A 15,291-nucleotide genomic window follows, 5' to 3' on the forward strand; every position below is an offset into this window, starting at 1 on the left:
GGTTTGATGCCTTGGTTGATTCTCATGGTTAGAGGATGGGTTTTTCATCATGATGTCATGGATAGCTTGGATACATGGTTTAGTGGGAGCTTGTGACAGTGATAGGGTGACAGTGCAGGATTAGTTCCTAGTTTGGTTTATATCTTCTTGGTTTGGAGAGGATGGATTTTTATGATGCCATAGGTGACTTGGTACCACAGTTGAGTGGGAGTTGTTGGCATTGATTTATTTATTGAGTGTTTGCAGATGTTGGAGGTTTGTCTTAGATCCTGTTGCTGCAGAAGCGTCTTTGACATTTGCATGGTGCACTTGTTATCTTCATGGTGTTTGAAGATGGTTAGATCTTGAGGACTCATGGAGTTCTTGGTTATCTTCATGGTGTGGAGATGGTTCTTCCTGGTATGTGGAGATGGTTTTCTTCATGGTGTGTGAAGATGGTTGCATCTTGAGGACTCACAGGGTTCTTGGCAAAGGTGTGGTTTATGCTTTTATTTGGCATGTTGTCATTGGTGTGAGGATGGTTTCATTATTATGTCATGGTATACTCTTGATACGCGTTTAGAGTTGTGACATGTTATAGTATGTTCATATGGAGCATGTTATCTCTTTTGGTTGAGATGGTTAGATCATGTTGTCATGTTTATGTTCCTGAGGCCATGGTTAGAACTTTGACATTGATCTTGGTTTAGTTTCTTGGTATTGAGTACACTGATCATAAGCCGGATACTTCATGATATTGCTATGTTGCATTTGGAGTTGGCATGGATTGATTGGTTACAGGTGCTCATGGATACTTAGAGACGGTGGTGACGCTGATTTCTCTTGGATTAGAGAAGTATTTGTTGAGATGGTTGATGGTTTCAGCAGGAAGTCCGAAGGGCAGTCACCTGATATGGACTTGAGAGGAGATTGTTCTTAGATGAGTCTTGGTTGGAGACTTGGGTATCTTGATGAGCATTCTCATTCCCCACTCTTGGTCTACTCGGCGGTTTGCTACTTGAGAGGTATAGCCCATTGTTTCTCTCAGTTGCATTATATTTATGCTTGTCTTTCATGGATATGGATCTTGAGCTATGGTACATGAGTTAGTTCTGGAGGGTTCATTTGAGAGATGGTTTAGCATTGGTTATCTCCATTTGCATATGTTGTTATGCTGGTTGAATTTGGGAGATGGTTTTTATATTGGGCATTTTCCTTGGTTTAGGAATGGTTTATTGAGTTTGATCTTTTTGTGAGACGCTTACATCCATGATGAGTTATATTGTATTGTTTGGGTGTTGTTGAGGCTTCTTGTTGGGGTTTTATGGAGGAAATCATACTTGCACAGTCTACATCTAGAGGTGTGTGTAGAAGAACATGATACAGGTTATGATTTGCATGGTTTCTCTGGTCTTGGTTATCTTCCTGGATGTTTAGTTTTGCCTACATTGGATTTGAGATTGATTGGAGATTGTGATCACTGGTTTGTGCTCATGTATGTCATGTGAGAGATGACATGGTTATTTCTTTCTCTTTCCTTTGTTGGTTGTGGTGAACTTGGGAGAGCATTGGAGACTTGTTATGAGAGTTGTTCTTGCAGGATATTAGTTTATGTATTGTGGATGTCCATGATACTACATTGATTCACTTCTTTGAGATGTTGTGAGTGGATTGGTTATAGATTTGACATTATCTTTTGCAGTGGGAGCTTCTTGGTATATATGTGGCAGGTATTTCTCTTGAAGCTTGTGATTGCAGGTTATAGATTGGATATGTCGGTGATATGAGATTCACTTGTTATACCTTTGAGGTATGGATATTTGGATGGGTTTGGCACTTTTTTGTGGGTGCTATTTCAGCTATGGATATTTTGACAACTACGGATACATGTGATTACCTTTGGATCAGGTTTTTTGTGCTTGGAATTTTAGTTGGTACAGGATTTTACGATCTTTTAATGCGACAGGTTGTGTGGTTTTCTCTTTGGACGGCTTCTATGTATGTCCAGTGGGAGTGGCATAATAGGAGGTGAGATCATTCATGTTTGAGATGCTGGATACTTTGATTTTGTTGCGGGTACCAGAATGGAGCACTTGGTGTATTTTGATCCATGATGGTGGATGTGCTAGGAGGGATTGTTCCCTTGTTCATTTTGTGTGGCTACGGATTGACCTTATGCAATGTATACAACAAGTGGGAGATTATTGAGATAATGGGTGTTGCACACATTGCATAATATTGTTATTTTATTATTTTATTTTTTATTATGTAATGTTGTGCCTAGATGGACGTGCAACATGTAAAGATTCCCATGGAATATTCTTGATGAGTTGTATTGTAACATTGTGAAAATATTTTATGTAATTATTTAATATTGGGGAAAAGAATTAAATGCCCAATATTAAATGTGGGGTCAGTGGGTTAGGTAGCACATGGTTTATGTAATACCACTTAGTGGTTTTGTGGGACTTGCTACTATATAAGCAGCCACAAGGGTAGTTGTAGTGTGAGAGTAAGAGTGACAAGGAGAAGACAAAAGGCAAGAGTCGAGCGAGACAAGGCTTGACAGGTTAGCCAAGGGAGCATTTGTGAAAGTTGAAAGCATGGCATGGGATGTGTGGATTCATGCTTGTTCACATAGTTTGCTCGGTTGTGGCTATGGCCATGAAGGCTTCCATGGTTGTATGGCAATGGTATTTTTGCTGAATAATACATGGTGATGGATGCTTTTGGAGGCTGGGTTTTTTCCCTCAATGAGGGTTTCCCAGGGTATATCTTGTGTCACATTTTATGGGTATGTTGTCTATTCTCTTGCATGTGGATTTTAATTCCGTGTTTATTTTAGATCTATTATGGGTTATGTGGAAACGGTTATATTCTTTATTGCCAAGTTTCCTTACACATTGGTGACTAGTTGTGATCACAAACGGTTTCTCTCGATTAATCTGCAGGAGATTTCTAATAAGGAAGTAAATTGACTATGGAATGATTTGACCGATGGGAAAGGATATAGTGTTATACAAATAAAATAAATGAATAATGATCGACGTCAACAAGAAATATATAGTAGTGGTTGGTTATGGAATTATACTTTAGGGAAAATAGGATCATATATAAATTGGTCAAAGTTTAAAGGAATAAGAATTGGCATTGGAAGTAAGTATGAAATCTTCAACTCACAGTTCTTTCCAACAGAAAACTTCATTTATGGAAAGTTGTTATTCTGACGCAAATCTTCAATGATTACCATGCTCCTCTCCAATTGTCGATAGTTAGCAGCAATTTGATGCCCTATTACATGAAGATGCACTAGGTACTAGCAATTTGGTAATCATCACAACTTGTGATAAGAAGCTTCTAATTTAGGCTGGAATAGGGGGTCTGATATAAAATAAAATAAATGAATTGAGAGCATAAAAATATTGTAAACCGAAATTTGATTATTTGGTAGACAGCTTTGTCAATTTATGGAGAGCCTTACCTCTTGCTCTTAAAGAAAGGTGGGTGCATGACGCAAGCAAAGGGATGAATAACTAGGGCCAAAGGCTCACCTAGCTATCCAAACCACCCTGCAAGAGTTAACACAACGGAAGCAAACACAAGGAACAGCAACCAAAGGAGGAAGAAGAGAGAAATACTTTTATTGATTCATCAAAATATCTTCATACATGCCCAGCTGTAAGGCCTTCTAGGTTATGGCCAATTACAAATACATTCATCTTCAAAGATCCAACTGCAAATTCGCACTTTTAGTTCTGCTCTACAATCTACTCCCCAAAAGCTTGCCTAACTCTAAGCCTAAACACTCTATATATACTTGCCAAAATGGCTTACAGATTATTCTAGAACATTACATAAGAGGAGGGCTGACCCAGCAACGGTCTGGACACATCCCAAGAAAAGATCTTAACATAAATGTTGCCATCAAAAACAAATCCCGCAAGTCGGCTCGCAAAAATCACGTCCAAATGCTGACACTCGGCATACACTAGGTAACTCGGCACATGAAAAAACACTCGGCATACACTGGGTAACTCGCACATGAAGAAATTGCTACAGTAACTCGACACATGAAGGACTACTAGGCACATGAAGGAACTGCTAGGCACATGAAGGACTTGCTAGGCACCAACTTGCAAAATGAACAAAAAATGAGTAGGATAACAAAGCAACCCAAGATGCTCCTGCATTAGTGCACATGACGAGACAAGGAATTCATATCTGAAATGAGAATGGCATCTCTTAGTGGAAGCAGGTCTTGTATATGGAGGCAATATTTTAGTCATTGAAGATTAAGGCACAAAGAGATTGCATGATATGGACATCAATGAAATATAAGGAGAGAACCACAATGGTAACATAAATTCTTGATGGAGGTCTAGCTTGAGCAAGAGGTAACTTGTTATCTATGTAGCACCCAAAGTTGGTGTTAAAATACATGACAGCATATCAACTGAACATCCAAGAGCTATAAAATTTAGAGGGAGCCTGATATTTTATTAGAGACAACCTTGAAAGAGAGGAAGAAAACAGAGGATATGATTCAGTCAACCTTTGGTGATCTCAATCATATTGATTCAGAGGAAGTAAACCATGTGAGATGGATTCTCTAATGATCAATAAATTGTAGCAGTCAAGAGGGCTGTGATTCATGAATATACCTTGTGACTATGTGATTTAAATGAGTCTACCCCCTATGTACATTATGAGGAAGTGACAACTCCCAAATGATGCCACTTGTATCAATAACTTGTCTTATGAGATCAAACAATTTGAGTATATATAGTGATATTCTGGGACACCAATACTCATGATATCAGATGTGATATCAAACCTTATTTTGTGTACATGATGAATATCATTGATATTCTAGGAGGCCAATACTCTTGATATCAGATGTGATATCAAAACCTTTTGAGTGCTTGGTGAATATCATTGATATTCTTGGAGGCCAATACTCTTGATAGCAGATGTGATATCAAACCTTATTTGGGTACTTGGTGAATATCATGTGTTGATATTTTGAAAGACCAATACTCAGGATATTGAATGCAATATCAAATAGATATCAAATGAGGTATTCTTAAAACTTGTCATTTCTAATATTACCAATGGTGTAATATTTGTCTTGTGTTTATCCTCCCTAGCTAAGAGGGACTGTTGATGTTTGATAGCTTTTGTCGAATAAACATATGAGATAAAATTGAGACATAAATATATGATAGATATATATATATATATATATATATATATATATATATATATATATATATATATATATATATATATATATATATATATAAAATTGAGACATAAATATATGATATATATATATATATATATATATGATTAAATATATTATTGTATTAATTATCTAATTAATGAATAGGCATGTCCCATGAAGGGACATGTCTATTCATTGCCTATTCTCAATATATATCTAAGAGGATGTTGCATTTGGAACACAAATACCAAATTACATGGCAGTGCAGTGATCCTCAAAAAAACCAACAAAAACTTAGTAAAACCAAACATCACCACCTCAAATGATTAATTATCCTATACAAAATAGTGACTATTGAATCAGATGCATGGCCCTTGGAAGGTAAACTTTAAAGTATAACAGGAATTTCGAATATCAAGTTAAGAAAACCATGGAATTAAATGGAGGGATAGTAGAGGAAGAAATACAGGGAAGAAAAAGAAATAAAATACATACAGCCAGCCATTAATCAGATAAAGGGGACACCTGGAACACAAGAAAAGGGACTAGGACAAGATACTAGTCTAATCTAAATACTACAGATTAGAAAGGAGCAAATAGAAAAAATCATCTCTAACACAAAGAAAGATGGGTACAATCATTGATCAAGCAACACATACATTTGATTCAATTCATCCAACTATCAAGTTAAGCAAAGTCACTCATCAATCAAAACAGATCAATCAGCGAACAGGAAGAAAGATAAAACAAGAACATGCATCAATGACTCAGAGAAAATAAAGACCAAAATGTACAAATAAGCTGTGAAGTATTCTTACCATCATCACAAATAGTATTAAAAAAGTATTAACGTTGAGAGAAACCTGGTATGTATCATACACTCTGTTATTAAAGAAGGCGTTCAAATATAGCATTGTCCAAGCATTAATTTGACAGCGGCATGCTACATATATATAATTTTGTTTATAGATAATCTTTCATGTGCTGAAAATGACTGGAGACTAACGAATAAATAGTCTATAGTTACTTCACATTACCTTTTATAAATAAAGACGATAGATATACACTATATTTACCATACTGATTACAAGTTAATTCTATGCTGGATTGTTTATGCACCAATTATGAATAGTTGCATGTTAAATCAGATATATATTAATTACATACAGAATCAGGCTCTGCACATTTTATTCGCAATATATGCTTATAACTACATATGGAATCTGCATATTCTATTTGCAGTATGATGTGAAGTATATTCATCAGTCTATGGACTATGTGACTTTGTTAGAACATTATCTATATTAATATTTGTAAAAGCATTAAGATCATTACCTCAAAAGATAATGCAAGGCATATAGTAGAATGGACTGTTCTACATCATACAAAGGCACTAGGTAAGGCCTGCGGTGGAATGGGCAGGGCTACATCATACAAAAGCACTAGATAATGCCTGCAGCAGAATGAGCATGGGCTACATCATAGAAAGGCACTAGATAAGGCCTACGATGGAAAGGGCATAGGTTACATCACACAAAGGCACTATTTTGCAATGGAAGATCCACATGGACGGAAGAGGTTACGATAAGGGAGAATGGGCGGGGGAATGGTGAGGCCCACCAGATATGCCAACCCATGGAGCATGGGACCAAGGGGCACAAGCATCCGCTCTTGGGCCTAGGCTGGGCTAGGACACCGTTTTGTAATATTCCCATCCACCTTTAAGAAAGCAAATTACATGCATTACATGTTATGGATTGGCATCCTCTTTATCATTGTATAAGACAGATTATATTAGGTTAACATTATATTTAATCTATGAGTGTATATTTGTGCTCTTGTTTCCTTTTTGGTGTTGCACAACGTAAATCAAGAATCATCTTGTAAAAAGGCATTTTAATTGGTAAAGTTATATATCTAACCATCTTACAATTCTTATTTTAATGGATTTTGTGATTCTTGGGCAGGAATTAGGACAATCCTAAAAAGGGGACATTACATATGGTCATGTGTTGTCACTTGGTTCTTGGGTGATGACATGGATGTTCAGGTGCCTCTTTCTTTTGTCAAATTTGGAGCACATGGAAAGTTGTGGAGATTTGTTAAAAGAGATGTTTCTTGCTGTGGTCTCATTGCATGATTTGCATATCTGTGTGGATGGTCCTTGGTACTACATGGTTACACTTTCTATTTCATGTGATTGCTAGACTCAGTACACCTTTACTCTTTCAAATTCAGCATTATCAATGCAATTAGAGCTCCTGTATGTATTAGGTCTTCATCAACTAGCTTGCACATGAGCTTGAGGTTGTAGTTTATGGGTTGGTTATGTTGGTAGCGTGAGTTTGTGATGTTGTATATGTAATGTCCCTGCTAATTAGGTTAAGATTGCCTGCAAAACCCATTGTTAGAATTCATAAAGTAATACATTAAATTTTGCTATTCTAACCTCTAACTTAACCCAACCTTAAAGGCGTCTCCATATCGGTATCAATAATCCTCTCGAGGATCCTTAGACCCCTAACTATCTTCTGTCTTCTATGAAGCACACCCTTTAAGGACCTTCCTGGAAAAAGTATCCAAGGCCCTTGACACATATGCATATGTTAACATCAACAGAATATTCTGGCCTTTAACCATGTTAAGATCACTCTCTTCCGAGTGGGACTCTCTTGATCTCGAAACAAGATCACTCTCTTCCCACCGGACTCTCTTGATCTTAATTAATAATTATTGTATTTAAATAAGAATATAAATAAATAGATGAATTTATATGCTTCCATGATAAGTTATCTTATTCCCATATAATACCCTTACCTTTGTAAGTTATGCACCCATCCATGTCCTTCCTTTATTAATACCTTTATAGATGCAAATGACAGGCTTGGACTTCGTACACTACATGCTCTGGTACACTGCACTCCCGTATGCCTATCGGGGTTGATTGGATGTGACTTGGCCCGTCTTTTATTCCTCAAGATTTCCTCGGTCCCAAGGTGATTGGCCTAATTCCTAGTTGGATGTGCAAGCTTCTTGCTTTGATCACCAGTTGGTGGTTTGGTTGTACTACACTTCTGGTTGTATGCTCACTATCCCCTAATCCTAATTGGATGTTTTTTAAATCCTCTCCTTGTACTTCTTTCATTATCCTTACTGTGCTTAAGTACGGGTTCGGGATTGAACGACGTGTCTCATGGTACTCGCCTGTTTGAAAAGGCAATATGTATTTTGTTATGTTTATTTAGTGATTTATGTTTTGTTTGTTCTTTTTATTATTATTTTATGAATTAATATATCATAATGTTTATTTAGTAAATATGCCATGATTAATTATTAAGTTTATAATATTTTGTAACAATAGAATGACTTGCCAATAGTGGCATGTTGTGATGGTTAAGTTGTTGTGTTGTTATCCTTGCCATCAAGGTTCAAATCTAATGGGGATGAGGTTCCCCGTTTGTGGCCTAACTGGTTCATAGCTCCAAGTCAAAAGCGTTTACCCCTCTTTTTAAAATTTAAAAAAAACAATAGAATGACTTTATAATTATTAGGGTTTATGTAACAACTATTATAATTTCATCATATAAGTAAAAGCTCATCTTCATTTTTTATTAATAATTGATATGAATTGATTCGATGAATAATCATTAACAAAGAATCGGTAATGAGATCTTATGGTTTATAACTTAACCAAGGCTCATTTCAGTATACCTATGGGTGATTGGATGGATTAGCATTTGCTGTGGATTCTATTTTCAGTCACTTGGGTTTATCGACTGGATGAGAGCAGTCAATTTTGATTATTGGTCTAGCTAGTGTTTTATCCATGGTTACTTGGAGACCCGTCTCCCCCCTAAAAGACATGTCTTGGAGATGGAGATGCATCTCAGAGACTTTTCGCATCTCCAAAGACCTCAATAAGGTTGGAGACTTCATGATGAAGTCTCTCAGTCTCCTAATCCAAAAATTGAAGTCTCCCCGAAGTCTCCTAATAAAAAATAAATGTAAAGTATAATATTAATTTATTTTATGTATTTTAGCTCTCATTTTAATGTTTTTAATGCAAAAATTAAGACCCGTGATAATTTAAATGATTTTGAGAGCATTATAGCTGAAGACCTTGAGATGCATGATCACAACCTAGAGGAGTAGATAATAGTTCCATCAACATATTAGTACTAGATAGATTTCTGGTTTTTGTTTACTGTACTAAGTTTGTTCATTTTTGTTTGCATATTTGCAATTTAGCATCAAACTATACTTTTTTAAATTTAAAATTTGAACATGTAATGATAATCTTAGCAATTATCAATCTGATATGATGATGATCGTATGCAATATTCGGAAAACAAATATGACTATGAGATACAGTAATGTGATTGTGAATTTTAAAATATTTGACTCTATATTAATGTGACATTACTATTATTATTTGCTTTAGTCATTTAGTTTTATAGTATTACTAATTTGTATTCAATATTAGACTCTTTAAACTATTTTTAAAAAATTGCCATCTCCAAGTATCCCCATCTCCTATTTTTGAGAAAATTTTGTACCAGTACTAGTACTAGTACCAGAGACCTCCAAGTCTCCCCGTCTCCCGGTGATCTTGCTTTTATCCTTTTTTTTGGAAGATTACTTCGCATCTGTGTTTTGGTACAAGGCTTGAAGTTGATTTTATTGATGCTTGTTTGTAACTTGTGAGCACAGTGGAGTGGTGGCAGAATCTTGTAGCCTTTGATGTCACTGGGATCTTATACTTGTGTTGTTTGGACTAGTGCATATTCATCTTGGCTTATTTCCTTTTCTCCATAGGTCGCATATCGGAGGGTGATAGGATTTGTTGCCTAAGATGATGTACATCTTGGATGTTTTTGCAAGTGTCTTGATGGAACATGAGAGCACATTTTGGGATCTATGTGATTTCATGGATGGTGGTGACGATGTGTTTTTATTAGGTGACTCTTAACAAAGTAAATCTTGGTGCTTCAAGTGACTCTTGATAGGTCCTCAACAAGTGGGAGAGTATTGGGATTAAGGTGTCTCAACTTTTTAGGCCTCACCTTAATAATTAATTTTATTAATTATTTGCTGCTTACTAATTTATCCTACTTTTAGAGGGTTGAAATCAAAGATTTAAAAAGCTATATTGAGAACTTTCTATGAAGACTAGGGAGTCCTGTAAACAAAGAATAAAGCAGTTTTTGGTTAAATCTTTTTGAAGGCTAAGCTAAGGAAGAATTTGTAAACAAAAAGAATAAAGAAGTTTTTTTGGTTGACTTTTCTTGGAGGCCAAGCTAAGGAAGGATTTGCTTTCTTTGGAGATTTATGCACAAGAAAGATGGTGATTTTCATTGAGATGAAGTTGGCGCCATTGATAAAGTGCTATCAACTTTATTGCTTTGTTTTAGATGGAGATTGCTTTCACTGGTGTCTAGCTTGTGAAGCTTGAAATATGTGCATTGGAAGCTCCACAAATACAAGTATTGCTAGAGGAGCTGTATGAGGAAGAGAGTTCTTTTTCTAGAGGGGTTGTGATGCCGGATTTTTGTCCAGGACGGAGCAAGATGTAAATCTTCATGTAAAGGCTTAAAGCCTGAAGATTGTATTGTGAGTGTATTATGTGATTGTATTGTAACTGTATTATGTTGCTGAATAACACAATTGTTCTGTGTATTTTGAGTGGGATTTTTTTACCCGGAAGGGTTTCCACGCATAAATTTCCTGTTCTGTCTTGTGCCTTGTTCTTCCTGTTTAATGGTTTTGTATTGTTGAATCTTAATGTTTGCATGCTACTGAAATTGCTTTTACAGCACTTTCATCTAAACTTTTAATCATGGCAAAAAAAACAATGCTGATCTGCTTTATGGCATATTAATATGTGTTGGTATAAGCACATTGCCATCCGTTTGTGAAGAACCAATAGGTACTGGATGCACATACGGATCTTGGATTGTTTTTCTTGGATGCCCAATTTCCCTTCCCTTATAATCCTTAGGATCTATAACCGTAACGTTATGCTTAGCTCTGAGAATGTGACTGAGCTTTCAAGAATGGATCCTGATTCCCTTAGAAAGAAACAATATAATAAAGCTAAACAAAGCAGTCAGAAAAATGGTAGAACATTCAAAATTATAAAGCGCGAAGGCAAGGAAGAGCCCTGAAAAAAGCACTGTCTTGTTTGTTCCCTGACTGAAATTACCTATTTTTTTGCATATTAATTCCTCCTCGACCCCTTCTAACATGGCTGGAGATATGATTAGAGCGAATTCCATCATTCTAAAAATAAAGTGTGATACCGAAAATAATCGTCTTGTTATAAACTTATCTAGATGATTTCTACCGTGCAGATAACACTACGAAATCAATTGATCATTAGCATTAGAGTTTGGCACTTCATAAGCCTCCCAAAGAAATTCTTGAATGCTCGACTTTGCATCATAAACAGAATTTCGGACTGCAAAAACCTCCCAAAGAAGTTATTGAAATGTTCGACTTTGCATCGACAGTAGAGTTTCGCACTGCATAAACCTCCAAAACAAAATGCTTGAAATGTTCGAAATTGCATCATGTTGCTTCACAAAATCTATCTTTATACTGAAAATTAGAACAAGTAATATCTAAAAACCATATATTTTTAGTAAAATTAGCAAGGATTAACAATGATCACATATCTATACAACACGTCTTCTTTTTAATTTTGTTGTGATGAGCGAAAAAAAATTGCTAGAGTCTTAGCCCATCTTGCTGGACTGAATAGTAAAGATAGAATCAGTTTTATAAACTCTTGGGCCTAAAATTTATTATTACATTCCAGAAACAAAGTGGACGACTCTTATCTCGAGAAAAAAAGGAGAAGTATGGCTGAATTACCAGAAGACCACTGCATATCGGTTTTGTAAGGCTCCTCTATGGGATTGATATCATCACCACCTTCTTTACTGGCATGGAAAATTAATCTCAATCTTTTGCGACTGCGTCGAAATGAAGCCCTGTTTATTTGGCATGGAAGAATTGGAAGGTCGGGAGTGAAGATATTGAATGGCCTTGAGCGCCCCAGCGAAGAAGCTGAGGGCACCAAAACTTGAAGCATGGCTCCAGTCTACTCTTAGGCCCGTTTGGTTGCAATAAGAATTAGAATAGAAAATTTGAATGAGAATGGAGAATGAAGAATAGAAATGGAAAACTGCAATCCAATTTTGTTTATCCCTTGTTTGGTTATGCAAGCTTAAATTGGAATAGGGTTAACTTGCAATCGGCGTCATTTCTAAAGAAACAGTGGTCGAGTTGATTAATGACCATCGGCAAGGGCAAAGATGTCTTATAGTCCTTCATTATTTGTGGGAGCTTTCAACAGAAAATAATCTCATGGATAAACTTGGCCTGCCTGCCCATAGAGATTGCAATGTTGTGGTGACCACAAGAAATGTGGAGGTTGCCCAAAATTTAAATGCTCATGTTTTTAAGATGAATATTTTATCAGATGACGACGGCTGGGATCTATTCACATTCTACACTTTTCCGGCTGGGATCTGTTCATTGGACTTGGAAGAGGTGGGTCGCGATAATGTGAAGTGTGGAAATTTACCTCTGCCTAGCAAAATGATAGTAGCATCTCTTGCAAATATTTGAAAATATTTTTGAAGATGCAATCGGTGCCATTGGAAAATCGCTGAAATATTTGAAAATATTGAAAATAGAGTTCTAGCACTCACCCCAGGACAAAGCGGATTTGAAAATTTAATCAAATTTGATAAAGTTAAAATGAATGCAAGAATAGCAATTCTAATTACAAGTATTTTTTGGAATGGACAAAAGCTCATTTTGGGGCTAAAATGAGAATACGTATTCATATTCCCTATTCCTATTCCACGCACCAAACAAAGAATACAAATCATATTCTAATTTTCTATTCCTATTCCGGTTGTATTCCAGCAACCAAACGGGCCCTTACCGACTTGGCACAGCTTCTGATTCCAATCCAACTCAAATTTTAGAGATTTGTTTTATTCTGTCGCTCAACGGCACGACAATTCTCCCAAGTTACTACAAAATTTCTGGACAATTGAGATACCTAACAGATTTTTAATGACGCTCGATAGATTGATCAATTTAAGGGACCACAGTTCACAGTTTTAAACTAATTTTATATTCCTTACTATGTCCGATTTTCTGCTATGAATCTTGACAATCTAGCAGTCTACTTGATATTGTCTTCAAATAAAGAGTGTATGTTGTTGATATTTAGATGATTGGGAGCTCAGATGTACTCATCTATTGTTGGAACTATATCTTCAAAATTAGCAATTATTGTTAACACTAGTTTTTCTTTTAATAGTTGTTCTTGAAGTGTCCAATGAGAAAACTGACTTCCACACAAATTATCCTCAAACAAATATGTAGAAACATAAGAATATATGTCTCCATGAAGTATCTTGAATCACAAATCATCAACTTTCCCACTTAAGCTTTATGAACAAAATACTAAACCACTACCTAACATGGTTCATTTGTGAATACTCATAGTAACAAGTCTTCATGAAATCCTTTGCAACTCAGCTAAAACAACTCACTACCATATGTGATGGAAAACATAAAATGTCTTCATGTTAACCATCTAGCATCTGCAAACATAAGTGAATCAAATTGTGTCCCTACTAAACCTATCTATGCACTAAATAATAACAATTGCGTTGTCTCATAAACAAATATGTTGACATCAATAACAAAGCATTAATTCCAAATATAACCAACAATAATACTCTCAACAACAATCCAACAACCTTGTCTTAACAATCTCCAACTAAATAGAGATTCAACAATCTCCTCCTTTGGCATTGATGGCAATATATTATGTAAAAAACCTTCAATGCACAAAGTAATAGCTCTCTTCCAACACTGCTATGATAAAGCATGAATCATTCTCTCCAAAACTATTATTCACATGATTCTCTCCCCCCATCACATACATCAATGACAAAAGGTCAGCATACCCTTCACATAGCTCAACAATGCACAACTATTCCCCCTAAGGAGTACATCCTAAAATATCAAGCCCAAGTCATAGGATAAGTAAATTAAGATTATTGGATTGATATCAGCATGCATCAATTAGTTCTGAAAAGGAGGGGCTATTACCCAAAGTATGCCTCTGAGATATTCAAAGGAATTCTTCGGTAAGGGATTTGTATTAGCTATTTTGTTCCTTAGTAGCCACATACTCCAACTTAACTTCTTTCCAATTCCGCATCTCTCTCAAGAAATGATACTTGATTGAAATATTCTTAGTTTTGGAATGTAGCACAAGGTTATTTGAAATATCAACAACACTTGAGTTGTCACAATGTACACTAACCAATTCGTCAAGACTAACTCTAATATCCTTCAACATTTGCTCTATCCAAATAACTTGTGTAGTATTATTAGCAGCAACAACAACAACAAACTCAACTTTGGCAGTAGATTATGAAGTACAATTCTATTTTTTACTCAATCAAGAAACTAATCTCTTTCCCAAGAAGAATGCTCCTAGACTAGTGCTCTTCATGTCATCAATATTACCTACCAAATATTACCTATCATACCTGATAAAGGGTGCTTCCCTTAATACCACAACAAACAATAGAAATAGAGAACAACACAAATTGAGAGAACAAAATATGGGATTCCTATTATCGTTGCAAATGTAGAATTATAGAATTACAATATGCAAACCCACATGGTACCTTCCTTACAATAATCTACAAGATTAAACTGGGACTATCACCCAAAATTGCCCTAGACAACCTACGAGCCTTCCTTATATAGACACTTTTAACTGCCCAAGAAGGTTCTAGACACTAAACCCTAACCCTTGAGGCTGACCAACCTCATATTATATTATCCCATTTCACTTTATTACATATGATCAACTCAAGACAATTTACAAATTACATTTTTGGATGGGTACACTTCTAGAGACCATAACTAGTAAATCGTTGAACCCATACCTGAATCCTTGGCAAGTGATCTACAATAACTAATGGCAAAAAATGTCCATTAGCCAAGGTTTTGCATTGTTTCGAAGCCATTTAGGCCTTCATCACTAG

General features: G+C 35.9%; 1 long non-coding RNA gene across 2 annotated transcripts in view; it reads right to left on the bottom strand.

Annotated features, from left to right (window-relative positions):
• The window catches only part of LOC149570709 (uncharacterized), a 56,882-nt gene extending 44,287 nt beyond the window's left edge, over positions 1 to 12,595 (bottom strand). For both annotated transcript variants that reach the window (XR_016361818.1, XR_016361817.1), the window contains exon 1: positions 12,077 to 12,595. This is a non-coding gene — a long non-coding RNA (uncharacterized LOC149570709). The remainder of the gene's footprint in view (positions 1 to 12,076) is intronic.
• Positions 12,596 to 15,291: the final 2,696 nt, after the last annotated feature.

Source organism: Cupressus sempervirens, chromosome 3 (genome assembly GCF_028749045.1).
Source record: "Cupressus sempervirens isolate cs-2001-9-10 chromosome 3, ASM2874904v1, whole genome shotgun sequence".
Classification (NCBI taxonomy): Eukaryota; Viridiplantae; Streptophyta; class Pinopsida; order Cupressales; family Cupressaceae; genus Cupressus; species Cupressus sempervirens.